The following is a 26,188-nucleotide window of genomic DNA, read 5'->3' on the forward strand; positions in this document are numbered from 1 at the left end:
CTTCTTAATCATCCTGGCCTGTTTCCTTCTCTGCAAAATGAGAGGTTTGAAATAGATGACTTCTGAGGTCCCTTTCAGCCCTAGAGCTTCATGATCTTCCCACCCCTGATCAACACCAACATCATTTTACAGACATTGGAAATTGAGAATCAGAGGTAAAGTGACTTGCGGAGAGGTCACAAAGACACAATTTAGTAAGATTGATGACCTCTGAGCAGACGACCTTGGTGAAGTTTATCCTGTGTTGCTAACTGGAGGGTCAATAAGTGTTCAAGAGAAAAAATGATCATTAAAATCCTGGCTGAAAGGGAAATCATCAAGTAACTTGGAAAATAATTGTAAAGAACTATACTGTAGTCCCGCCATCCTTTGGGGGGGTGGGGTAAAGGCTCAGAGTGAGTTTCTCATCTGTTAATTTAGCAAACTCCAGAGGGCTCAGGGAGAATGACATGGGCAGGTAGAGGTGATGGGAAGGTTTAGCGTGTGTGTGTGTGTCGCACTGGTTGTATCTAGGGAGTCCACCCCTTGCTTCATACACTTCTGAGGAGCAGAGATAGGATTTTTAACTATTGCAATTCAGATTTCCCTTAGCTCCTTTGAGGAAGCAATTGAAGAATCTAATTGACTTTTTTTGTTGTTGTTTGTGGAGTGGAAGACTATTGGTTATGAAATCGGGTAATGGCTTTGCGCCTCTGTACTACTTGGCGGGAAGGGGAGAGCTAGGAGGCCCCCGAGAGGTGGCAAAAAGCTGCGAGAAAGAGGGGGAAAATTGAATGGAACACGTGGGGATTGGGGCGTGGCCTATAGGTTCGGTGACGCAGTGACGCAAGAGGAGGCGGGACTGCCATTGACAGGGGGGCGGGGCTTGCTCCTCCTTCTGCCCCCTCCTGCGGTGTGTCAAACAGTCGGGCGCAGCGCTCCCCCAGCAGAGCCCCCGGCCGGGCTGGGTGTGCAGTGCAGTGTGGGGGGGCGCGCGCGGCGCGCCGGTCCTCCTTCGGCGGCCAGCCCGCATCCCTGCGCGCGCTTGCGCGCCGCGTCTCGATCCCTTGGACCACGAACTCAGTGCCTCCCTCCTTCCCCGTGCCCCCTCCCCTCGGGGACCGCGGGGGCGCCGGGGCTGGCGGGGCCCCGGGAGTATGTGAGGTCTCGCTCTGGCCCGCAGAATGGTTCCGGGTTTAGAGTTCACAGGTCAGAGTTGACTCCCTGAAAAGTGCAGCTGGTTTGAAATGCAAGATGGCGGCGGCGGCGGGGCCGTGAGGAGAGCCCGAGCCCGCGGCGGCGGCGGCGGCTACGGCGGGGGACCCGGGCACCGAGGCGGCGGCGGCCCCTCCAGGTAGCGGCGCTGGGGCGGAGAGCGCGGGCTACCTGCCCACCCGGCCCCGGGGCAATAGCCATTCTTCTTACTACTCACCCCTTGGCGTTGCGGGGGGCTCCTGAAAGAGGAGAGAAAACCAGCGTCCTCGGAGCTAGCGGGAGGAGGCCGAGACGCCCGGGGCGGGGGGGTGGGGAGGGCAGAGCCTTCCTCTCTTCTTGGGGTGATGGGGGAGGACCCTAAGGGGAGGACAGAGCCTCCTTCCCTCTGCCGGGTGGAGGGTGAGGAGAGGTCGGAGATTCCTTCCCTCCCTACCGATTAAAGGGAGGAGGGTGAGGACGGAGATTCCTACCCTCCCCGGGGGTGACGGGGAGGAGGGTGAGGACGAGAATTCTTACCCTCCCTGGGGGTGATAGGGAGGAGGGTGAGGAGAAGACACAGCCCCTTTCTGTCCCCGGGGGTGACAGGGAGGAGGGTGAGGACGGAGATTTCTGTGCTCCCCGGGTGACAGGAGGAGGGTGAGAGTAGGACACAGCCTCCTTCTCTCCGTGGGGATGCTGGGGGAGTGTGAAGGAGAGGACAGAGCCTCGATCCTTCCTTACCCTGAGATGCTGACGAGGGGGAGTGTGAGCAAAGTACACAGCCTCCCTCTTTCCCTCCCGCTGGGGATGGTAGGACCAGGGGAGAAGGTGAGGGAAGGACAGAGCCTCCCTCCAGATTTTCTGGGTGGCATTGAGAGGATCGTTTTGGGAAGGGGATGAAGACTGATAGGAGGGCAGAATCTCCTTTCCTGGTGGGAGGATGGGGGGGCAGGACAGGAAGAGTGAGGGGAAAGCAGAACCTCCATCCTCCTGGGGTGACAGGAGAGAGAAAAGGGCAGGGCTTCCTTCCATCTCTTGGAGTGTTTGGGCATTGGAGGGCAATGTTTGTTTTCTTCTCCTGGGGGTGGGTGGGGTGGTGTCACACAGACCGTATATAGGAATTCTTGAGGAAAAGGTGGCAATGAAGTCCCTAATCCTTGATTTCTGAATGTCACGACCTGTATTAATTAGACATGTATTAACACTTGGGGTCTTAGTGAAGGAAAGAATGGAATGAAGGGCGCTGATAAGAGTAATTCAGCCCTCCTTAAAGGGAGTCATGGGAACACTGCTTATCCAGTTTGTTTTTGAAGACAGTACGTATTTATATATGTATTTAGTGAGGGAGTGGTTGAAGATGCAAAAGTTGTCGGAAGGATGTACAGTGACAGGACTGGGCTGATAGGAAGGGAAAAACTGTTAGGGAGAAGAAGGGCAGGTGTTAATAGGATCGTAAACTCCCCTTTTATCCCCAACGGAGACACCAGGTTTCTCAGGAATAAAAGAGAAAGAGAAATCAAGCCCCTTGGGGAGGTGGGTGACGGTGAAGGAAAAATTGGAATAGGTTAAGTCTTGTGGTGGAGTAGTGTAGGGAGATTTTGAAGTGGGGAATTTTGTGAGTTGAAAATGGGAACATGTAAGACAGAGAAAATACAAAGAAGCAACTTGAAGAGTAGAAATGCTTCCTGTGAAGGAAGAACTACTTAGCAAGAGTAAAATTCAGTAGTCATTGAATTAACATATATGTTTGTGTAAATATCAGGATGAGGAACCCTGAAATTCACTGGTAGAAAGTCTCATTTGGGGCCATAAAGGAGAATGAGACAAGAAGTAGAAAGCTTATTTCTTTGTGGAGAAAGAAGCTTCCTGCAGGCAACCTCAGGAATGGTTGATATCTATTCGCTATTTTGTTTGATGTTTTTAGATCTATTTGGTATGTTTTTGTGTTTTCTCCCCTTCTCACTTCCTGCTCAAATCCACTGGTAGTGTTACATTATGTCCAGAAGGATGAGATGTCTTTTTTCCAAGAGAATTATTCACAAACTGTTTGGCTAGAGGTGAGGATGAGCAGATACTGAATGATAGTGGTAATATATTAATCCAGACATTTGATTTCTTAAATAGTAATTATGTCACTGATGTTAAACTAAAGAATTGTATATGGGCTGTCAAAGGCAATTATGAGTTAATGAAATGAAAAGGAAAGGGCATTCAACTGATTTCTTCAATCCATGTTCCGTTCTCTTTTTCCCTGCCTTTTCAGGGTTAAGTAAATGTGTATATGAAACAAGAATTAAATTTTATGAATCCTTTAAATACAAAATACTATTTCATTCATCAGTTTCTTTTCTATGTAAGCAATCTCTCACCAAATGCTTTAAATATAATTAAAATGAAAAAAGAAAACAAGGAGGGAATGAAACTGAGGAATCAGTAGCTCATGCCAGCTGTGATTCATGCAGATTTCTTAAGCTGTTCTCCATTTACAAGAGCTTTTAAGTTCTTACATTAAAAGTACCTTTATAAATTTCAAATATTATTATAGAACACTTCCTGATTGCAGAGTTTTCAAAAACATTGTGCGTGTGTGTTCTATTCTTCAATTTTGGAAAGGTTCGTATAGCCCTAGTTTAACATTCAGTTCTTTATAGGTTAAGATGGGCAGACCAAGAGCAGCACCATTGCCAGATGGTATGAAAATATGCTAATACTGAAAATGCAAATGTGATTGTGGTGGGGAACACTCATTAGTAGACTTCTTCCTGTTGTAGCTGAACTTTATCATTTCATTAGATTTGGGGGCCATTATTTCTAATTTATTAATAATGGAACAATTATTTTATATTTAATGTTTTCATTGAAAAGTCTAAAAGATATATACATTGAAAATAGACAGATTTTCAGTTTTGGTAACATTATAGTTCCCAAGTGATGGATTATATTGGGTATTTTTCCCCTTTATTACATATTTTATTTTAACAAGTGAAAGCAAGGTGTTTTAAAGTTATATGTTTTTATACCTTATTGTATTAGTGTAAAAAGGAGAAATACAGAGGAATAACTTTTATTATAAGTAAAGTTTACAAGTGCTTTACTCAAACAGTAGTGCTGTTCTTTTTCTCTGGTTATCAGTAAACTAATCACTTAGCACATTGTTAAAACCACAAATGGATGTTTCAGGGTTTATTGGGAATTTGGAATAAAATACTTTACTTGAATTTGGGAAGTGCTGAAAATTGTAGGTTTAAAAGCTAGTATTTTATGATTAGCACGAGCTTCATTTCAATATTGGAAGTATCCTCTTCAGCACTGTTTGTGGTAAGAGTGATTCACACTTACTGTTGAGCTTCTGATTTTCCTTAAAATCATAAAAGTCAGTATACAATTTTAAGTCAGAATTTTTGTAAATTTCATTTCATTGTCAAGAGTATGCTATGAGATTTCAAATAAGAGTAGATATTTCCGTAAGGTTACTAATAAAGGTTTTCTTGTGATTGTTGGTTTATATTTATTTATGCAGTCATGAATACTTAGGTTTGCATAAATAAAGCAACTGATTTAATAGGATAGAAATAGAATTTTTCCTGGAGATCTTCATATTTTACAGCTAATTATTTGAAAAATAAATAGGTATCAATTTGTATGTGATTGCTTTTTTGTTTTTTAGGGAAATGTAATCTTAATAGCATTTTGTCTATTTTACAGTGTGATTGAAGGAATAAAATCAGTTTTGTAAAACTCAAATATCCTAAATCAGGCTCTGTTAAAAAAAAAAAAAAGCAGTGTTGTTTTATCCAAGTATTCAGTGCCTCTGGACTAATGTGACTAATGTGACTTAGAAAAGAACTATATAAGCCAGTTGACACTGAATTAGTGATGTTCATAATTTTGAATAGATTTAATTTCAAATTGCTTAAAAGATGGCATGATAAATAATTCTAAACCTTTCAAAATCAATGAAACAGTATTATTTCAGGAAAATATTACAGTTGTATGTTCTTATACTATGATATATTTGTACTTGTCTTGAAAATCATTAATGTTTTAGCATGTTTATTAAAGTTTGGCGTCATAGCGTTTCCTATGTGGAATTTTGGTTCTTTCTTACTGTGGTGTTCCCCCCTCAACTTTTGGTTTTTGGGACAAGGGGTCGTGGGATGGTACTGTTGTCTCTAATTACTTTCCTTGTCTCTGTGTATTTTGCTCCATCCCAGATGTACTCCTTTGAAGTTCTTTGTATAACCCAAGAGGCCCTCTTAAAAGTCTGCGGAAAATGTGACCCATACCTAAACAAAACAATAATAAAAAATAAAAAAAATTCAGAACATTTTCTCCCCATTATTGTTAAGATATTCATATGTGATTCCTTGTTAGTTTTGTAAGATGACACTTAAAAAGTTGTAGAGAAAATGTGTATTTTAAGAAAAAGCCTGAAGAAGGGAGTACAGAATAACTCTTCTGTCTTTCACTGAGGAAATAATTATCCATTAGTATCTAGTTGCTAAAGCTGACTGGGTATTACATTGTTTTATACAGTAACAACATGAAATGGAAAACAAGATTTGCTTGACCACTGATTGATTTACTTATGGTACATATTTTCAGCAAACTTAAGCCTCTTTTTTGGGTTATTCAGAGAACGTTTAGACTCATACTAACACTCTGGAAATCTCTGACTTCCATAGTCAATGTAACCTCATCTTTGCAAGTTAAATAACATGATCTCTAACATCCAGTATAGTTCTAAAATGCTGTTCATGTCAGTGGGAACGGTGCAGTTGATCCCTATATTTAAAATCCAAAAATCCATCAAAAACACTCCATTTTTTAGGGTTTTAAAAAAAACTTTCTCAAATGTATTAAAAGGATGACTAAATTTTTAAAAATCCTAAAGCAGCTTTTAAAAATTTACTTGGGTAATTTAGAAGGAGATGTTCCAAAGTGCATTATTGATGGTAGTTTTAGGAATTAATATAATATCAGATAGGTCTGATCATTTTTATCATCCTAAGTATTTTTAAAAAACCTAAACAAAACCTACATTTTGAACCAGTGGAAACTTATCCATATAAATTTATCCTAGCATCTGCCCCTTTTTTAATCATTCTTTTGTTCTGTGAAACATTTTGCAAATGCTGTGCAATTTGAAAACAATCTAATAGGCCACCGATTTTCTGCAATATTAATTATTCATTTTGGAACACATTTAAAATTTGGCAACTCTTTTCATCAATATCTCTAGTTCATATCCTGTTGAAGGCTAAAGAGCAATAACAAGAAGGTACCAAATGTAGAATTCCAGTCATAGACAAAAATGTAATCCACTGGACCTACCAGGAAGTGCTATTTATTTTCTCCTGAGTGCAACACATTTCTTAAGTATTAGTATCAAATGCTGTTCAGAAAGATACGTAGTAAGAACTATGAATAGAATTGTTATTATATAACTTGAAAAAAAGCCTTGGGTAGACTTTTTTGTATTATGTATCTTGGAAAATTATCTTGCTGTGTATGATAGAGCTCTGACTTATATATGAAAAATCCAATTTTATATACATTTGAAAATATAATTTTTAAATTATTGTGAGTGTGAGAAAATCATTTGAAATATTCATTATATTCCCCTGAAATCTTAAATGCTTTGGTTTATACACCATATTTTTGGAAACAAATCTTTTACTTTTCTGGAAAAAAATTTCCAGTTTATTGGATGGAGTGATTATAATGCTCATCCAACAAATGTTTGGATGCTACATTTTAAGATATGATCATCGTAAAGCCATTTTCTACTAGTTTTCTAGCAGAAATAAATAGGTGGTTTCCTTAAGACTGTCACCATCTGCCATTGAACTTTATATCATTGGGTACCTTTGATTTCCTTTTTAGCTAGGACCATTGGTTTATGTGATTTAGCACTAATAAAAACAATAACTTCACTTTAAAATAATACACATTGGTGTGTCAGGGTAAAAATATTAGCATGTTTAAATATACACACTTCCAAAATCATAGTTTAATCATGTTGTATCTAATATTAGCAAAGATTCATACGATCATAGTTTTTAGAAACTTTGGAGATAATCTAGTTTTTTACTTATGGGGAGACTTACTCAGAGAAGCTAAGGCCAAACAGGTTAAGAAGAAGCAGGATTAGGTTTTGAACCCAGGTTCAGTGATTCCAAATCCTGTGTTTTCCCATTACACCAAAGTTATTATTCAATTTTAAAATTCTGCCCATATTTTTAAAAAATTAATCTTTGCATGTTAATTTCCAAAATTATACTACACAAATAGCATGTAACAAACAACTTTGAAAGTTTGAAAATGACTGCTTACCTACAAGAATATTCACATTATGGAAAATTCATCATAATAGAAATTTTATTTGGTGGCTTTTTATCAGTTTATTGTATAATCTTATAAATACATTTTAAACAATGTGTACCCATTATTCTAATGTTAGTTTTGGCTTTGTAGATGATTGTTCTGATGTTTTTCATGAGGAAATTTAAAAGTTCTGTTTCTTTTTAACAAAATCCTGGGCCCCTCCTTTAAAGTTTTGCTAACTCTTATATATAACCTTATACAAATGAAAAACACATTTGAAATGTATCAGGACCTAACTGTCTTTATTCTCTTTGTAGGAAAAGGTGCATGGCTAATTTGGCGTTTGTAGTTAGTAATGGCTTGAGCTAAATTCCTCTAAACTGGAAGGCATTCCCTACTTCTTCAAAGGATAGAATACTGGAGAAAATATGGCAAGTATGTATTCCTTGTTTCTGTAATGGGAATGTTAGATATTTATATACTTAATTTATATTCTAAGGAGATTAATACTACAGGTGATCAAATCTTTCAAAGTTCACAGAGCTGGTATGTAATTAAAACTATATTTAAATTTTATTTTCACAACTTTAAAAGCAGTGAAGGTACTGACTACTTGATTTTAAAATATATTATTATTTTAAAATATACTTAAAATATATTTTATACTATTAAGATCTTGATGCAAATATAAATTGATTTAATCAAATTTTACTGTGCTTGTGTTTACACATTAAGAACGCTTTTAAACTGAACAGCTGGAGAGAAAAATCCCTTAGCTCCTCCAAATGTACACCCTGGTAGCAAAAGATTAAGCTAAAGCTTGTAGTTGTTTTATTTCCCTTACAGTTACCCAAATCAAAATATTTAATAAAGTATATAAACTTTTTTTAAAAATAAATTTTGAAACTTTTTTGGTATTACATATTATCAGAATTTGACTTAATCTATTAATTCACTGACTTCTTTAGGAGGTATTGGTTAATCAACCATTATAAACAATGTTATTCAGTATATTTGCAAAATACTTTAATCCAGCTACTAAAAGTACAGTAATTTAGCAAACATTTTTTAAGTTTCTACAATAATGCAAGACAGGAATTTGTTTAGTGGTATATGAAAGATTCACTTTCACCTTTTCCCTAAAATGAGCAAGTTCACCTCGTTTGACTTTATTAATGCTGATAACTTTTAACTCGAAAGTAATTAAACTTTAATCCTTATAACCCCTTGCAAAGTATGTAAATGTTATGCTTTGGAATTTAGGGAATACTAAATGCACAGGCAAGTGGTTTCTTTGAGCTTTCGCATATAATCTGGGTCAGACTTGGAATAGCATTTTTGTGTCATACTTTTTGTGGTAGACTTAACGCCCCTTCTTGAAAGAAGCAGGGAAATTTTATTTTTATCACAAATTTTGCAGTCACACTTAGACATTTCACAGTTATTCATAGTTTTTAATAATGGTAAGGATTTTCAATCTAGAACTAATATTTTACTATATACACTATTACTGTAGTAATATTGGATATATGTGTAGTTAGAAATTTATGTTGCTAACCATATATTTCTAACTACACGTTTATCTAAATACATACACATGTATGTAAATATACACATACATGTATGAACTGTATCATGTGTTAGAAAAATTGTATGTTAGAGATGTAAGATAATAGTTCCCCTAAAGGAAGAGTTCAGAGAGTCCAGGGGTAGTTCTGCCTTTCTTCTACTTTCCCATTCTCATTTAATAAAATTATTAAGGTCAGCTTCCTAGTATTGTGGAATTAGGGGCAATATTTGTGTAGCATAGGACAGTATAGCAGGCACCAACAGTTTTCGTTGAAGAAGTAGTTTCACTGGGGATAGAAATTCATCAGCCAGGGATATGATTACTGTATTTTCAACAAAGAATAATCAGGGTCAGACAAGGCAAGATCAGTTTTACAGGAACTATGAGTTATCATAGGTGATAAACTAAATTTACATGCTGAGCACTCAGGGGACCCATAGGCCATTCTTAGGCACATTCATGGCCTTTGATCATCTGTGCGTTTTGCTAATACTCCATAGCTGTGTTAGCAGTGAAGCCTGGACATCCTCTAGTTTCTATGGGTCTCTACTGGCTGTCACAGTTTATGCAGATACTGAAAATAAAAGACATTTATTAGGTTTGGCCAAGGTTCTTAGGGGCTCCCACTGATGCTTGTGCAGTGCATAGCATTTTTAAGTACTAAAGGTGGCCCTCTCAGTGCTGGGAGATCAGTCCTTCCCTAACCATTAGTCATTAGTGGAGAGGAGATTATGGCATTGGGAGTGGGGTGTTAGAGATGTAGATCGAAAGCAGTGATTGGGAGAAAATTAGGTGGATACACATCTCTGTCTCTGTCTTTGCACTGGTTGTCCTTTGTGCCTGAAATGTTCTGCCGTCTCATAAGAGCTCCTTAGTTTCCCTGCTTTCCCTCATGACTCAGCTCACATCTCATTTTCTGTGGGGGGGGTCCTTTCCTAGTTTCTCTTGCTCTTCATGCCTTCTCTTTTAAGATTACCTTCATATATTCTGTATATATCTTGTATGTACCTAAATATTCACATGTTGTTTCCATTAGAATATATGCTTCTTGAGAGTAGGTTTTGTTTTTGCTTTTGTCTTTCTTCATATACTTAGAAGTTATCACAATTCCTGGCACACAGCTAACAGATGCTTGTTGTCTGACTGCCTGATTGACTGAGAGACACTGTTAGGGAGCTTTAGTCAAAAGACCATCAAATTCACTATTTTCTTTATATTGAAGAACAGAGTGTGCCCAACATCTCTCTTAGGGAAGGGTTAGTAAGCACAAAGGTTCCAGATCAATAGCCAGGTTTGATTACGATGTGGAAGGAATTTGCTTGCAATTGGATGATGGCTGTTGGTGAACATAGCCACTAGGATAGTTTGTGTATCAGACTGAGCAGCTTTTAACTCTTTCAGACTGCCATATAGTGATGGGAAGGGTTAGAAATGCCAAGGACAGAATTCTGAGTTGATATATTCTGAATGGAAGGGGCAAAGGGGTTGCTAAGGCAGAGTTTTTTATTATTTCTTAAGACAGGCCAGTTATCTTGATGGTAACTAATGTAATGGAAGTCTGGTTCTCTTCCATTTGGCCATTGCTCTGGAGATGATACACAGGAGAAAAAATGGCTCTTGGCATGCAATATGGAAAAGAGTGTTGCTCAGAAATGGGAAATTAGTTGCTTTTAAACATAAGGTAAATGGATAGGCCAGGAAGAAGCTAGGCTCTTTCTGAGAGAAACTTTTGTACTGTCTCCAGGTAGGTAGGTAGGTAGGTAGGTAGGTAGGAAGGAGTGGGCATAAGGCACAGAGAAGGAAATAGATTATTTTTGTCAAAATATCCACTGCTGCCACATAATATCCTGTCCCTGGGATGAGTCTAGGTTTGTAATGAAGGAAGGGGCTACTAAGGACTACGGTCACAGTATTATACTGAGGGATTGCAGCACTCCTTTAGGCTTTCCAAAGCAGTCCTTGGCCTGGATATAGGTTGTACAAAACTGATTTTAGTGACTTACATGATACTAGACCCAGAACCACCAAAAATCTGTCCTACATTTTCCAGTGTGACTGCTTGCACAACAGAATCACCACCTGTTTTGCCCTATGAGGTACATACAAATGGGATGCACTTGCAAGAAAAAGAGGCAGTTTGATGGGGAGGGAAAGAGAGCTCAATTTGGAGTCTAAGGACCTGGTTTCAAATTATGGTCCTCAGTTTCTCCAGATGTAATACAGTGGTGTTGCAAGAGACTCTAAGATCTTTTCCAGTACTATGATCTCAGATGGATTCCCCTTCTGATGAGGGAGTCAGATCTTTGCCAGATGAGGTCAGGTGAATCTGGATGACACTACACTGTTACTGTAGTATAATACAGCTGTCTCTTACTGTGGCACGATGAGTACGGTGTTCTTGATCCTTTGGATTGTCTAGGTTAAGGGCTCTTACTTAAGGGCCCCCAAACATGGGTTTTTGTGACAAGATAGTAGTTTAAGAGATCTGTTGCCCTGAGTTAAAACTCTTGGGAGAAGAATAGACCTATAGGATGGGTTGATGATTGAATTTTGGAACTGACTCAAGGAACTTGAGTGGATTATGGTTAGAAGGTAGATTTTGAACTACTTGAATGATTATGAAAAGGAAGTAGTGATTAATGGATCAGTGTGAACCTAGAGGGTTATCTTTCATGGGGTGCCTTGAGGACTTGCCTTTGGCTTTCTAATGTTCAACTTTTTTTTAACAAGCATTTATTAAGCACTTACTATGTACTGGGCATTATGCTAAGTACTGGGAATACAAAGAAAGGCAAGAAACAGTTTCTACCTTCAAGGAGCTCCCATTCTAATGAGAGACACAACATGCAAACATTTCCATCCATACAAATTATATATAGAGTAGATAGAAGGTGACCTCAGGGGAAGGCAGTAGCAGTGGATAGCCTAGAAAAGTCTTCCCAAAGAAGGTAGGATTTGAAGTTAGTCTTGAAGGTAGACATGGAAGCTACCAAGTGGAGGTGAGGAGGTGGAGAGCATTTCAGGCATGGGGGATAGCCTGTAAAAGGCATGAAAATGGGAGATGGAGTATTTATGCAAGGAAGAGCAAGTAGGCAAGTACAATTGGATCATACATTTTTTTAACTCCTGTACCTTGCTGCTTACTGCTCATTCCATTTCGAGATACTTTTAAATGTTAAGCAGTTTCATCCTTATATCAAGCATAATACCTGACTTCTACAATTTCCACCTGATGTTGCCAGTGCTGCCCTCTGAGGCCAAGGGGAGCATATCTAAACCTGTGAAGTCTGCAAGAACACCCTTCAGACATCCCTTCACTTGCTCCCTGCCCAACTCTTCTAGTCTTCGGGTCAAATACACATTTTGTTCTAGTTCTTTTTTCTTAGGTTAGAGGAGTAGAGATGGCATGTCTCTAAAATTTTCAGGAAGAGGGGTAACATATTAGATCCACAGAGATCTTCGCAAACTTAAATGGTGGGCTCAATCTAATGGCATGAATTCAGTAGGGATAAATGTAAAGTCTACACTTAGGAAAATAACTGCATTAAATGTAAAATAGGGGAGGTACAAACTAGATAACAGTTCACGTGAAAAAAATCTCTGTGTTAGTAGACTCTTCTCAATATATTATCAGTGTGAAATGGCAGCCAAAAAAATGAATATGATTGCAGGTTATATATTAATAGAGACATAATTTTCAGGACAAGAGAAATGATAGTACCCTTCTGCTCTATACTGGATAGACACTTTGGAGTGCGGTGTCCAATTCTGGATTACACAATTAATAAATGGCAAAGAAGGATTCAAATTCAGGTCTTCTGAGTCCAAGTCCTATACTTTCTTCTTTTTTAAAATAATATATTTTTTTCCATCTCTGAGGTATGGGCCTAATGATAGTATTGCTAGGTCCAAGAGTATCTACAGTTAGTGACTTTAGGGGCTTATGCCAAAATTGCTTTCCAGAATGGCAGGGCCAGTTCACAACTCCACCCACAGTGTATTGATGTGCTTGTCCTCCTGAAGCCCTTCCAAAAACTGTCATTTTCTTTTTTGTCATCTTTGCCAATCTGATAGTTGTGAGACAAAAACCTAGAGTTGTTTTAATGTGCCTTTCTCATGTTATTAGTGACTTGGAACATTTTTTTTTCAAATGACTGTTGAGAGCTCAAACTTCTTCCTCTGAAAACTGTCTTTTTTGACCTTTTATCTATTGAGGAATGGCTCTTGTTCTTATATATTTGAATCAGTTCCTTAAGTGTCATGATATCAGACCTTTGTCAAAGAAACATTCTTCAAAGATTTTCCCCAATTAACTGTTTCCTTTCTAATTTTAATGGCATTGATTTTGGGAGGGGAAGGAGGGTGTTTTGTATAATCATAATTGTCCATTTTATCTTCTGCAATCCTTTAGTGCTATTAAAACCTTTGTGCTGTTAAACATTTTTATCAATGACTTGGATAAAGGCCTGGATGGCATGCTTATTAAGCAGATAGCCTCAAGCTGAGGGGATAGTTAGCACAGCAGATGACAGAGAAAATTCAAAAAGATCTTGACTAGCTAAAATATTGGACTGAACCCAACAAGATGAAATTCATTTGGAATAAATATAAAATTTTGCTTTTGGATATAAAAAGAAGTCAGCTTCACAAGTGCAGCATGGGAAAGGTGTGGCTAGATAGCAGTACAAAGAAAGAGCTGCAAGTTGTAGTTGACTGCAAGCTTACGGAGTGAGAAGTGTTATATGGTATCTGAAAAGCTAATTTGATCTTGAGATGCATTAAGAAAGGTTTAGCTTCCAGGAATAAGGAGGTGGTAGTCTTGCTATTTGCCTTGATCTGATCTCATCTAAAGTGCCAGTTTTAGCCTTACAGTTTAAGGATATTGATAAGCTGAAGAGAAAGGAAGGAAAACCATGTCATATGAGGAAAGAGGGGTTGAAGGAATAGAGGATATTTATCTTGGAGAAGAGAAAACTTAGGAAGAACGTAACTGTTAACGACCATATGTGAAGGGCCATTATATAAAGGAAGGATTAGACTTGTTATGTTTGGTCCCAGGGGGCAGAACCAAGAACAGAGGGTACAATGTTACATTAGGCAAGATTAGACTTGATTTCAGAGAAGACTTCTTATTGGTTAGAGGTGACCCAAAAAGGAATGAATTATCTTGACAAATGGTGGGTGATTCTTCCTTAGAAGACTTGAAACAGAGGATGGATGTATATCATCATGAGATTTCATTTTGGGGTATGGTTTGGACTCATAAGCTCCAGGCTCTCTACTTTAAAACTGTTCTCCTATGATCTTGATGTACAGTGTCATGTCACCTACACTTCTACCTTTTTCCTTTGAATGAGGTGTACTCTTTCTAGTAATAAGCCATATTCTAGTAATCAGCCATAGCCTATATAGTTTCAAGCATACCTAATGAGGTTATACTTACCTCTTCACATTTAAATCTGTTTTTTTATGTGAATAGAGCTATATAGCACATTGGTATGTTGACATCTGAGGTATCATTGATGATTGACATCATCACTTCCTGTAGATTACTGAACATGTCTACCTTTGGTATTTCTATTTCATACTTATTGCTGTCTGGTATCTAGTTTATTAATAACTTATATCTGAGCATGATTTTTCTCTCCTTTTCCTGAATCTCTCTTTTAGTTTAAAACCTTAATTAGATTTTCCGGTCTCCAGGCCCTTGTTAGATATATACAATTCCTGGTCATTTTTTTATCTTATGCCGTGGTGCAAGTAAAATCCTGTTCTATTACTACCATATCCTAGATTTTCTTCTAAGATCCTTTTTCTTTCTCCTTAAATATGCTTTTCCTTCTGTTTCTATGACATCACTGTTCACATAGTCCCATGTTTGAAGCCTTGGAGTTAACTTTGACTCTACTGTCCTTTTATTTCTAATAATTTACCAAATCCTATCAATTCTGTACACATCCATCCCCTTTTCTTTCCCATATTATAATCTGGACTGTTGTTAAGAGCCTCCTAATAGGTTTTCCTGACTCTAGTTTCATCTGCATCACTGATATTGATGCCAGACTAATTTTCTTTAGGCATAGATCTGCTCAATTAATCAAATATTTATTGAGCATCTATTATGTGCCAAGCACTGTTCTAGGTTCTGTGTATATGAGATAGAAACAAAATAGTCCCTGCCCTCAAGGAGCTCACATTCTACAAGTTCATGTCACTTCTGCTCGGAAATCTTCAGTGGCCTACTATGGGTTACTGAATAAAATTGGAACTCCTTTGCCTGGCATTCAATACCTTTTACAGTTTGGTACTACATTACTTCTGACCTTCCATGCATTTTATGTTCCAGTCAAATTTGATTATTCTTTAGCCTCAGAACATACTTTTTACTTTTTCTCCTTCATGTCCTTGTTCATATTGTTCCCTTTGCCTGGATTATTTTCCTTTTTATCTTTGCCTGTTGAATTCTTACCTATTGTCTAAAATCCAACTGAAAATTCTGTCTCTTCCATAAAGCTTTTCTTGATTTGCCCTTTTTGATAATTACTATTCTCCTTAGCCCTTACATAGCAATTTTATTCTCAGCTCTCTCTAATACTCATGTAATAGTAAAAAAGTAGTATTATAATAATTATTATTAATAACAAAAACTCACATTAATATAGTGCTTTGAGGTTTACAAAGTGCTTTCCTCACAACAGCCCTATAACAACTAGGTAGTATAAATATTATCCTCATCTTATTGTGAGGATACTGAATCTCCTGAGAAGTTAATCGGCAAGTAATATTGCCATATTGTAGCTGTCTGTGTTTTAATAATAATAGCTAGCATTTATATAGCACTTGTTTTGCAGAGTGTTTTACAACTGTTGTTTCATTTGATCCTCACAACAACCTTGGGAAGGAGCTGCTGTTATCCCCACTTTTTTTACAGTGAAGAAATTGAGGCTCAGAGAGGTTCATTGACTTGCCCACAGTCACACAACTGTTAAGTGTCTGAGGCAGAATTTTAACCCAGGTCTTCCTGCCTCTCAGTCTAACACTGTATCCACTGAGCCACCTAGCTACACCTTACCCTTTTTTTAGATTGTAAACTTCATGAGGCCAGGGACTGTCTAAACTTAGTATCTTTTTCACTGCTAGCTGCAATTCTGTGTACACAGGCATTTAGTGTTTCTTGAATAAATGAACTTCTTTATGTTATAATGAACATTGCTATATAGGATAAGATAAAAGCATAACTTCTGGCATGTTAATTAGATCTGTGCAAACATAAGGGGCAAAATGACACAAAGTACAGTTAGTTCCATAAAAACAGTATTGTAAACATGGCACATATTCTTATGCAGCCAAAATTCAGATCATAAAAGTTTAAGTTATATACAGAGATCTGAGACGAAATAATTTTTATAATGCTTCTCATTCCTCTACCCCAGAGACTCAGGGGTTTTTCAGTTGGTCTGTGGGATAAAGATGGCCATAAATACATGATCTTAGCCCAGGTCTAGTCTGGGGGAGCCGTTTGCACTGTGCTGGTTCATAGGTTTATACATACAGAGTTGGAAGGGGTCTTCCTGTATTTAAAAAAAGTTTTAATTATACCTTTTGGTTTTTATGCCAATCATTTTCCCACTATAGCCTACCCCCATTGAGTCTTCTTGTCTCACAAAGACAGTTAATACAAAAGCAGCCATCAAAGCAACTGTGTTTGATAGCATATGCAATGTTCTGGGTCTCCCCTCCCTCCACCTAGAGGAAGGAAGTATGTTTCACACCTGTTCTACAGGACCAAGATTACAGTTACCTGAGTTCAGTTGCCTTTTAGTGGTGATTTTTTTTTGTACATTATTGTACTTATCTATATTGTTTTCTTGGGGACTCTGCTGTCTTTCCTCTGTATCAGTTCACATAAATTTCCTAATGGTCTTGTCACATCTCCAGAACTTGTGCCTGTTCCATCCCTGCTTCTTTAACCACTCCCAATTTTCAGCTCTGCCATTTAAAGCCATTCCCAAGCATTGTTGATATTAGATTGCACCCCCCTCCCCAATAGGTAAGAACTTCATTCTCTCTCCCTATCTAGCTCTCTAGATACCAGCAGCAAATTTCAGGCTAGGAACTGTGGAAAAGGGGTGATTCTTTGGAGGGGCTAAAATATGGGGAAACCCTCCCAGCTATATATTCCTTGTGGTTTGCTGTTTTTGCCTTATCATGCTTCAGCAACTGTTTTCTGACTGGCTAAACTTGAATGTATAACCAGTCAGAGGGAGTCCTCGAGACAGATGGGAAAGAGCTGCCATCTTGTTCTGTGTTATTACTGCATGCTTTTGTGAGCCTTAAGAATAGACTTTGCTTATAATGTATTAATGATGTTTTTACAAAATGACATTATTTGGGAGGCAGTGTTATGGGCATGAACTGAATAAATGACAGTGATAATAATCCGTTCTGTTTATAATGTTGTTCATTTTGAGGAGGAAACTGAAAAATGTTTTTGAAAGTAATTATGTCAATACCTGTTTATTTCAAGGACATATATTGTGATTTCATTCATATGAGTACTTGTTCCACTGCTACTGATCACAGTCACTTCACACTTTAGTAGGAGGTCTATGTATGTTGCTGTAGCTAAAAAAAAAAATCATCAGGTGGCCTAATTGATGATAACCTTTCCAAACTTAATTAGGCTTTCTTGGGTAACAGATATATAGTCTCTTGTCAGGCCCATATTTGAGGCCTTTCCAGTTTGGTAGGATCTGCCAGGACTTGTATTCTAGTGACATTACCTTTGCGTACCAAGGGTCACCTCCATGTCAGGGTGAGGCATTAAAGTATTACTTTGGTGGAACAATTACATTTCAAATATACTTTTAAAAGTAAACATTTTCCATTTACTGATATATCTAAATCCAAGAATTTTGTAACTGCAGTACCGCCTATCTATGCTGTTATGCAATTGACTTTTAACACATGGGTGAATAGTGCAAAAATCTTCAAATTGGATCTTGAGAGTTGTTCTTAGCTAATCCATTAAATTATTAGAGCAAAACAAGGTCACAGATATGACATCTCAGTGCTATCATCCAGTAACTATTTGTACCTGGCAGCTTTCCTGCCCTTTGCCCCACTGCAGTATTATCACAAAAAAGACATTGGAGCTATACATTAGTAGAATTCCAGACCTTCACAGAGTTGGTATCTCTTACCTTTTTATTAAAGGAATAATAAATCACATTTATCAAATAGATTGAGATTTACAAAGTGCCTTCCTCATCAGCTCTTTGAGGTGTAGATAATGCAAGTCTTAATATTAGATGGATGAATTTAGGTAGGAAGAAGGAATGCTTGCCTAGGATCATGTGAATACTAGGTTTTAAAATTAGAATTTGAATATAGATCTTCTAATTTTAAGACCAGTGCTCTTTACACCATACTGCAGAAATAGTATTTTACAGATAGGTTATTTCTACTGCTTCTCCTTGTGCTTTCTTCTCCCTACTAAAACTCTCCAGTGGTTTACAACTGCAGCTTCTTTTGTTGAAATTTCAATCAAAATGAATAAATAGTTAAACAACTGTGGGTACTGTTAGGTCATACCTATGAAATGAGAAAAGAAAGGGGCATGTAGATGAATGAAGAGGAAAAAGAGAAGGCAAAAAAAAGAGCAGGAAAAGTTTTCAGATTGACAAAATGGTGATATCATGGTGAAACTATAGGTTTCTAGACTAGCAGGAGGAATTGAGTGATGAGTTCCTGTCACAGACTATCAGGAATGAAAGGTTGATACAACTGTGACTTCAATATCCAGACCTCAGCTGGTGTCCTCTCTCTGCTAAAAGCAGAGCACCTGGTAAATTCTTGCTTTGTTGGTTATTTCTGTCTTAAGGAAGTAACCTATTATAAGATCAGAGTGGTGAAAAAGACACAAGGCCCTGATTTTACATCTTAGAATTTTGTGATAGATAAGAGAACACTACATAATTTGATGTGCACCTTAGACTTTGGAGGCATGGACTTAAGAGAGTTTAAAGATAGGATAGATAGGACACCATAGCCTAAGACTGAAAGGGATGATGAGACACTATCAAGAATGGAATTTTGGTGACACTGTCACAGTTGATTCTAATGAAGAAGTAGAGGTATCTTCAGAGCTGGATATGGCAGAATAGAGGGAGTAGATCACTGAATTCAAATTTTAAAAGGGTTCATAGGAGAGAAGCAAGCAAGGATAGAGATTAGGACAAAAAATGTGAAAAGGCTCTGTAAGACTAGTTTCAAGAAGACTAAGGGTGAGTATGATCTGAGACTTGCAGAGAATGCTAAAATTATTTTTAAAGGTAGTTTTTTAAGCTTTGAGGGAGAGGAGCAAGATGATCAAGGAAGGGAATTGAATTGAATAGAATACCTTCTTGAAGTGAATGGGAAGATAACCAAAGAGAGAAAGAACAGAACTGACAAACTACTTTGCTTTTGTTTTCTTCCACTGAGGAGAATGGTTTTTAATTTGTGAAGTATAGAACAGAAGTGGTCAACAGGAAATCAGAATCCCGAATATGTAAAAAGATAACCACTGTCACAGTGCCCAAATCCCTGGGACTAGATTCTCCCATTAATGAAATATGTTGTGGTAATAACTTCTGATCTGTGGTTGCTGTTGTGTGATCTTTAAGGCATCCTTGGAAAGGGAAGAGGTACCCCAAATTGGAAGGAGACAAAGACTTCTTTTGCTTCTCATCAAACTTCTACCCTCTGGAGCAGAGTAGAACAAGTCTGATATATCTTGTACATATAACAGCATTTTAAGTATATGAAAATAGTTAGCATGTTCCCAAAATAAGTCAATCAACAGGGATTTATTTATTAAGTGTCTATTAATAACCTGCACTGTGCCAAACATTAAGGATACAAAGACAGAACTCAAACAGTCCCTGTTAAGGATCTTACATTTAACTGGGGGAAACAAAGAAATACAAGATAATTTTGAGTGGAGGACTACTAGCTGGAAGAGGATCATGGACATGCCATGTAGGAATTGTCACTTGAGCTAAGCTTTGAAAAAAGCTAGGGCTTCGGAAGCGGAAGTTAGGAGAGAATGCATTTTAGGAATATGGCCTGTGCAAAGCCACAGAGATAGGAAATGGATTGTCATGTATGAGAAACAGCAAATAGGCCAGTTTGCCTGAACTATAAATAATCCCCAGATCCTTCACCCAATCTCTAAATCAGTCATTTAGCAAGTATTTATTAAGCACTTACTATGTGCCAGGCACTGTAGTAGATAGTGGGCATACAATACAAAGAATTGAATAGTCCCTACTCTCAAGCAGTTTACATGCTACAGGGGAAGCAAGTACTTATTGCATATTTACAGAATAAATATGAAGAGAATAAATACAATGCAGTGAAGGACAGCACTAGCAATTGGAGGGATTGGGGAAGACTTCATATAGAAAGAAGGTAGTGCAAAAACTGTGTCTGGAAGGAAGAGAGGGAGTCTATTTCAGGCTTTGGGGGAAAGGCAGTGCAAAGGCATGAAGACCAGGGATGGAATACCATGTCTGAGAAACTGTGAGAAGGCCATTTTGGCTAGATCACAGAAGGCAAGACAGGGAGGCAAGGTTCTGAAAGACTTCATAAGCTAAAGAGGCAACAAGGAGCTACTAGATTTTATTGAGGGTAAAAGTGATATGGTCAGATTGGCAGTTAGGGAAATAATTTTGGCAGCTCTGTAGAAGATAAACTGGTGTGGGGAAAGACTTGAGGCAGGTAGACTATTTAGGAAGATATTGCAGTAATCTAAGCAAAGGTCATGAGGATCTGAACAGGTCCTATAAGACCTATAAGAGAAAGAAGAGTCAGATGTAAGTGATGTAGTGTAGGTGAAATGACAAGATTTAGCAACTGCTTAGATATGTGGGGTGACAGAGAGTGAGGAGTCAAGGATAAATACTGTGAGTATGAACCTTAAAGACTACTCAGTAGAAGATTGATGGTGCCTTAAATAGGAAATAGGGAAGTTTGAAGAAGGGCATGTAAAAAGGAAAAGATGATAAGTTCAATAGCATGGTTTCCTGTCTTTATACATCTTTGATTTGTTGCAGCTTTTCAGTTTTCTTTATAAAATATGGCATATAGAATAGAACCTGTCTTGCACTTGCGTTTAACAAATCAACTGCATAAATATAGTTTGGGAGAGACATTGATAGAATGTAGATCATATGGAAAAGATCTAAGGGTTCTTTTGTACTTGAGGCTTAATAAGAGTCAGTGATGTCACATCCAGAAAAGCTAACATGATCCTAAGCTATTTTATTAGAAGTATAGTATCCAGAAGGATGGAGGTGATAGTCCCACATTCAGCTCTGCCATGGTCAGCCCATTATTTGGAATACTGTTGCTAGGTCTGGGCCCCTTATTTTATATTTAAAAATGTTTTCTTGGTGCCATTTGTGTGTGTCACAGTTATTTCTTGTGGAGAAAACCCTCCCTTGTCCCACTCAATTGAATTCTCCAAAGAAAAGCAGCTTATTAAAATACCTAATATAATGACCTCATTTGACAATATATCTAACATTCTGCCCCGCTAGGTCTTCCTTCCCTCCCTCCCATCACTTACCTGCCTGCCAACAGAAGAGAGGTGTATTTTATTATGTAGTCTCTGGGACCTTCTTTGGTTTTCTCAGTTGTTCAATTTGGATTCCTTTTAGTGACCATATTTTTTTTTACATTGTAGTCATTTTATCTGGACTTCTGGTTCTGCTTACTTCAGTGTTCAGTTCATGAACTCTTCCTGTTTCTTTGATTTTATCATATTCCTTATTTCCTACTATATAATAATAGTCAATTATTTTTATGCCACATTTTTTCAGCCATTTTTAACTCTCCAGCTTAATGCCAATGATCTCATTGGGGCTAGGTGCCACATTTTAGAAAGGTCAGTGAAAATCTAGAGGATTTCAAAAGCAATGTATTGAGATGGTTAGGGGACTGAAAACTACATTATACATGGATCAGTTGAAGGAGCTGGGTGTATTTAACTCAGAAAAGGGAAGACTTCAGTGAGAGGGTGGGGGGTAGGAATGATTCTAGTGTTCAAATATTTGAAAGGTTGTCATGTGGAAGAGGAATTAGACTTGTTTTCTTTGTCCCCAGACAGCAGAAGTACATATAAGTTGCAGAGAGGCAGATTTTACACAAGTAAAGAAAAATTTACGGAGAATTGCAGTTGTCCAGAGGTAGAATTGGTTACATTAGAGTTAGTGGATAGCCCATCATTGGAGGGCTTCAAACAAAGGTTGAGTGGTAGGTAAAATAAATAAAAACTTCCTGACAGTCACAACCAAAAAAAGATGGGATCACTTGTCTCAGGGGGTAGTGTGTTCTTATTTACTGGATATCATCAAAGTAGAGGTGGCCTCTGTGACCATGTTATTGGGATGTTGTAGATAGAATTCATGACTTAGATACCTGTATAGCCAGATGCTTACTAACTTACTAGAGAGTCTTTCTAACTGATTATATAATTGTGTGATTCTCTTTCTCTAGTAATGTTCCTGTAGTGTCCAGGATTTGAGGGTCTCTCCTTTGCTAGTACTTCCTGGTGCTTAAGGCTAATAACAAAGACTTTATTATGGGTATAGGCTGCAGTTATTTCTGAACAACTACAAGATTCAGAGCTGAGAGGTCCTTAGGGATCATCAATTCAACTTCTGTTATAAATGAAGAAACTTGATCCCAGAAAAGTTAAATGTATTAATCAGAAGAAGACAATTTTCAGTGACTACATTATTCTTTCTTAGAGACAACATGAATCTTGGTGAATGCCACAAGACTGTCAACTGTTTATGGATAAGTTAAGCAAATTTGAGATTAAGATATTTGGGGTTCTCAGTCATACTATGCTATTTATTCTCCTCTAAAAGAGAGGTAGTGAGGTGGTACATTGGTTAGAGGGCTGGGCCTAGCGTCAGACAGATCTGAGTTCAAATTCAGCTTCACACACTGGCTGTGAGACTCTGGCCAAATCACACAGTCTCTGTCTCAATTTTCTCGTCTGTAAAATGGGGATGATAATAGCAACTACTTCCCAGGCTTGTGAGGATCAAATGAGATAATATTTGTAAAGGGCCTGACACATAGTAGGCACTTAATAAATATTTGTTTCCTTCTTAAGTCATCCTTTTTTCATATGTTCTTAACACATTTATTCAACAAAATATTTATTAAATGCTTACAGTATGCACGACTCTGTGTTAAATTCTGAGAAGACATAAAGAGAAATAAAACATGCTCTTAAAGAATTTATACTCTTAAGGATTGCTAGTAATTTTATCATTTCCAGGCTTTTCTAGAAGCTGAGCAAATTATAGGCATTACTGTAAGCTAATTGTTTTTTTTATCTCAATCATGATAAGCCACAGGCTAGCCAAAAGAAATACCATCTATAATCTGTGGTAGGAGATGTCTGGGCCTATTCAACTGAAGGGATTTGCTTAATTTTGGCCCCAGAAGCCAACAAACTATTTTCTCTACCTTTAGTGTTGAATAGATGTACCTTGTGATCCAGGGTCTTCCCCAAGAAATATAAGGAATACTGAGGAATATGGCTCAGATTCAGTCCTGGGGCCCTGAGGAGTTAGGGTCACTTCCTGGTTATGGCCCCACTTTAATCCTTCAGCTATAATGTCCTCCAGTTGGCAATCTACTTTTCCTCTGAGAAAGGCACTGCTAAGGAAATCTCTATCTGGGCAGCCTGTACCACCTCTCTGAAACTCACAGGATTAGGACTTTCTAGCTCAGATTTTTCCATTAGGTAGCCCCAAGACTGGAAAAATCTGTTATCAGGATTGTTATTCCTTCTGTCTTGTGCTTAGAAGAGGAAACAGACTGAAGATGGCATCCAGGAACTGTCCCTAGGGCAAGGTAGGAGAAAACTCCCTCCCCCACCTTTCTGTACTCTTCCTGGAAGTCCAAGTGGGGAAAAGGGTTGGATAGCTCTCTCTTATAAACCATAAACTGGTTCATCTAAGGAGTCTGGCTTCCTGGACCTTAGTCAACCAATCAAAAAGAGCCACCCCCTGGGGAACCAGCCAGGAACATCCTTGTCACCTTTTAGCCAGGGGTTACAGAGCATGTCTCAGCAAGTGGTTAAGGTGCATTTCTAGCTCTTTTGGAGGTCCTTTTGACAAAGTTTCATGCCTTATAATTTCATCAAGCTGACTGGGGGTGAGGGGAACTCATCAAAGTGATGAGAATTTTCTCTGATTATCCCCCATTGCATCAGCTTTTAGTAAAATACCTCCCATGATACATAGTCACATTTCATATTTTAGAGTTATTTTAATAAATTGTATGTTACAGATTAAATTCCATTATAAGTAAAAATTCACTGATGAAAGTATTTCCAATTTCCATGATTTGGCAAATGGCCCATAATAATGGAACTGTATATCTTTCCAAAGTGTTTGTTTTGATTACCTCCACCCCCATCTGCCCTCCCCTCCATCATCCCCCCCCCCTTTTATTTTTTTTTATCTTCCTCCCTCTTCTTTCCTGTGGGGTAAGATACCCAACTGAGTATGTATGGTATTCCCCCTCAGGCCAAATCTGATGAGAGCAAGGTTCACTCATTCCCCCCTCACCTGCCCTCTCCCCTCCTCCCACAGAACTGCTTCCTCTTGCCACCTTTATGCGAGATAATCCACCCCATTCTATCTCTCCCTATCTCCCTCTCTCAGTATGTTGCTTTCTCATCCCTTAATTTCATTTTATTTCTTTTAGATATCTTCCCTTCATCTTCAACTCACCCTGTGTCTGCTCTCTCTCTTTTACATATATATATATATATATATACACATATATATATACACACACATATATACACATACATACACATACATATACACATAGATATATACATACATACATATTCACTTGTATATATACATAAACATATATATACATATATACACACACACACACACACACATATATATATATACATATATATATATATATATATATGCATATTCCCTTCAACTACCCTAATACTGAGGTCTCATGAATCATACACATCATCTTTCCATGTAGGAATGTAAACAAAACAGTTCAACTTTAGTAAGTCCCTTGCAATTTCCGTTTCTTGATTACCTTTTCATGCTTCTCTTGATTCTTGTGTTTGAAAGTCAAATTTTCTATTCAGTTCTGGTCTTTTCACTGAGGAAGCTTGAAAGTCCTCTATTTTATTGAAAATCCATATTTTGCCTTGGAACATGATACTCAGTTTTGCTGGGTAGGTGATTCTAGGTTTTAATCCTAGCTCCATTGACCTCCCGAATATCGCATTCCAAGCCCTTCGATCTCTTAATGTAGAAGCTGCCAGATCTTGGATTGTTCTGATTGGGTTTCCACAATACTCAAATTGTTTCTTTCTGGCTGCTTGCAATATTTTCTTCTTGATCTGGGAGCTCTGGAATTTGGCGACAATATTCCTAGGAGATTTCTTTTTGGGATCTATTTGAGGAGGCGATCGATGGATTCTTTCAATTTCTATTTTGCCCTGTGGCTCTAGAATATCAGGGCAGTTCTCCTTGATAATTTCTTGAAAGATGGTATCTAGGCTCTTTTTTTGATCATGGCTTTCAGGTAGTCGAATAATTTTTAAATTATCTCTCCTGGATCTATTTTCCAGGTCAGTGGTTTTTCCAAGGAGATATTTCACATTGTCTTCCATTTTTTCATTCCTTTGGTTCTGTTTTATAATATCCTGATTTCTTGTAAAGTCACTAGCTTCCACTTGCTCCAATCTAATTTTTAAAGTAGTATTTTCTTCAGTAGTCTTTTGGACCTCCTTTTCCATTTGGCTAATTCTGCCTTTCAAGGCATTCTTCTCCTCATTGGCTTTTTGGAGCTCTTTTGCCATTTGAGTTAGTCTGTTTTTTAAGATGTTGTTTTCTTCTGTGTATTTTTCAGTATTTTTTTGGGTCTCCTTTAGCAAGTCATTGACTTGTTTTTCATGGTTTTCTCGCATCCTTCTCATTTCTCTTCCCAATTTTTCCTCTACTTCTCTAACTTGCTTTTCCAAATCCTTTTTGAGTTCTTCTATGGCCTGGGGCCAGTTCT

At 38.0% G+C, this 26,188-nt stretch overlaps 1 protein-coding gene across 4 annotated transcripts in view; it reads left to right on the forward strand.

Annotated features, from left to right (window-relative positions):
• The first annotated feature begins 1,289 nt into the window (after positions 1 to 1,289).
• The window catches only part of ZHX1 (zinc fingers and homeoboxes 1), a 50,512-nt gene continuing 25,613 nt past the window's right edge, over positions 1,290 to 26,188 (forward strand). For all 4 annotated transcript variants that reach the window (XM_036753155.1, XM_036753153.1, XM_036753151.1 and 1 more), the window contains exons 1-2: positions 1,290 to 1,333; positions 7,818 to 7,935. The gene's annotated coding sequence lies outside the window, so the exon portion shown is untranslated. The remainder of the gene's footprint in view (positions 1,334 to 7,817; positions 7,936 to 26,188) is intronic.

This window comes from Trichosurus vulpecula, chromosome 1 (genome assembly GCF_011100635.1).
Source record: "Trichosurus vulpecula isolate mTriVul1 chromosome 1, mTriVul1.pri, whole genome shotgun sequence".
Lineage (NCBI taxonomy): Eukaryota > Metazoa > Chordata > Mammalia > Diprotodontia > Phalangeridae > Trichosurus > Trichosurus vulpecula.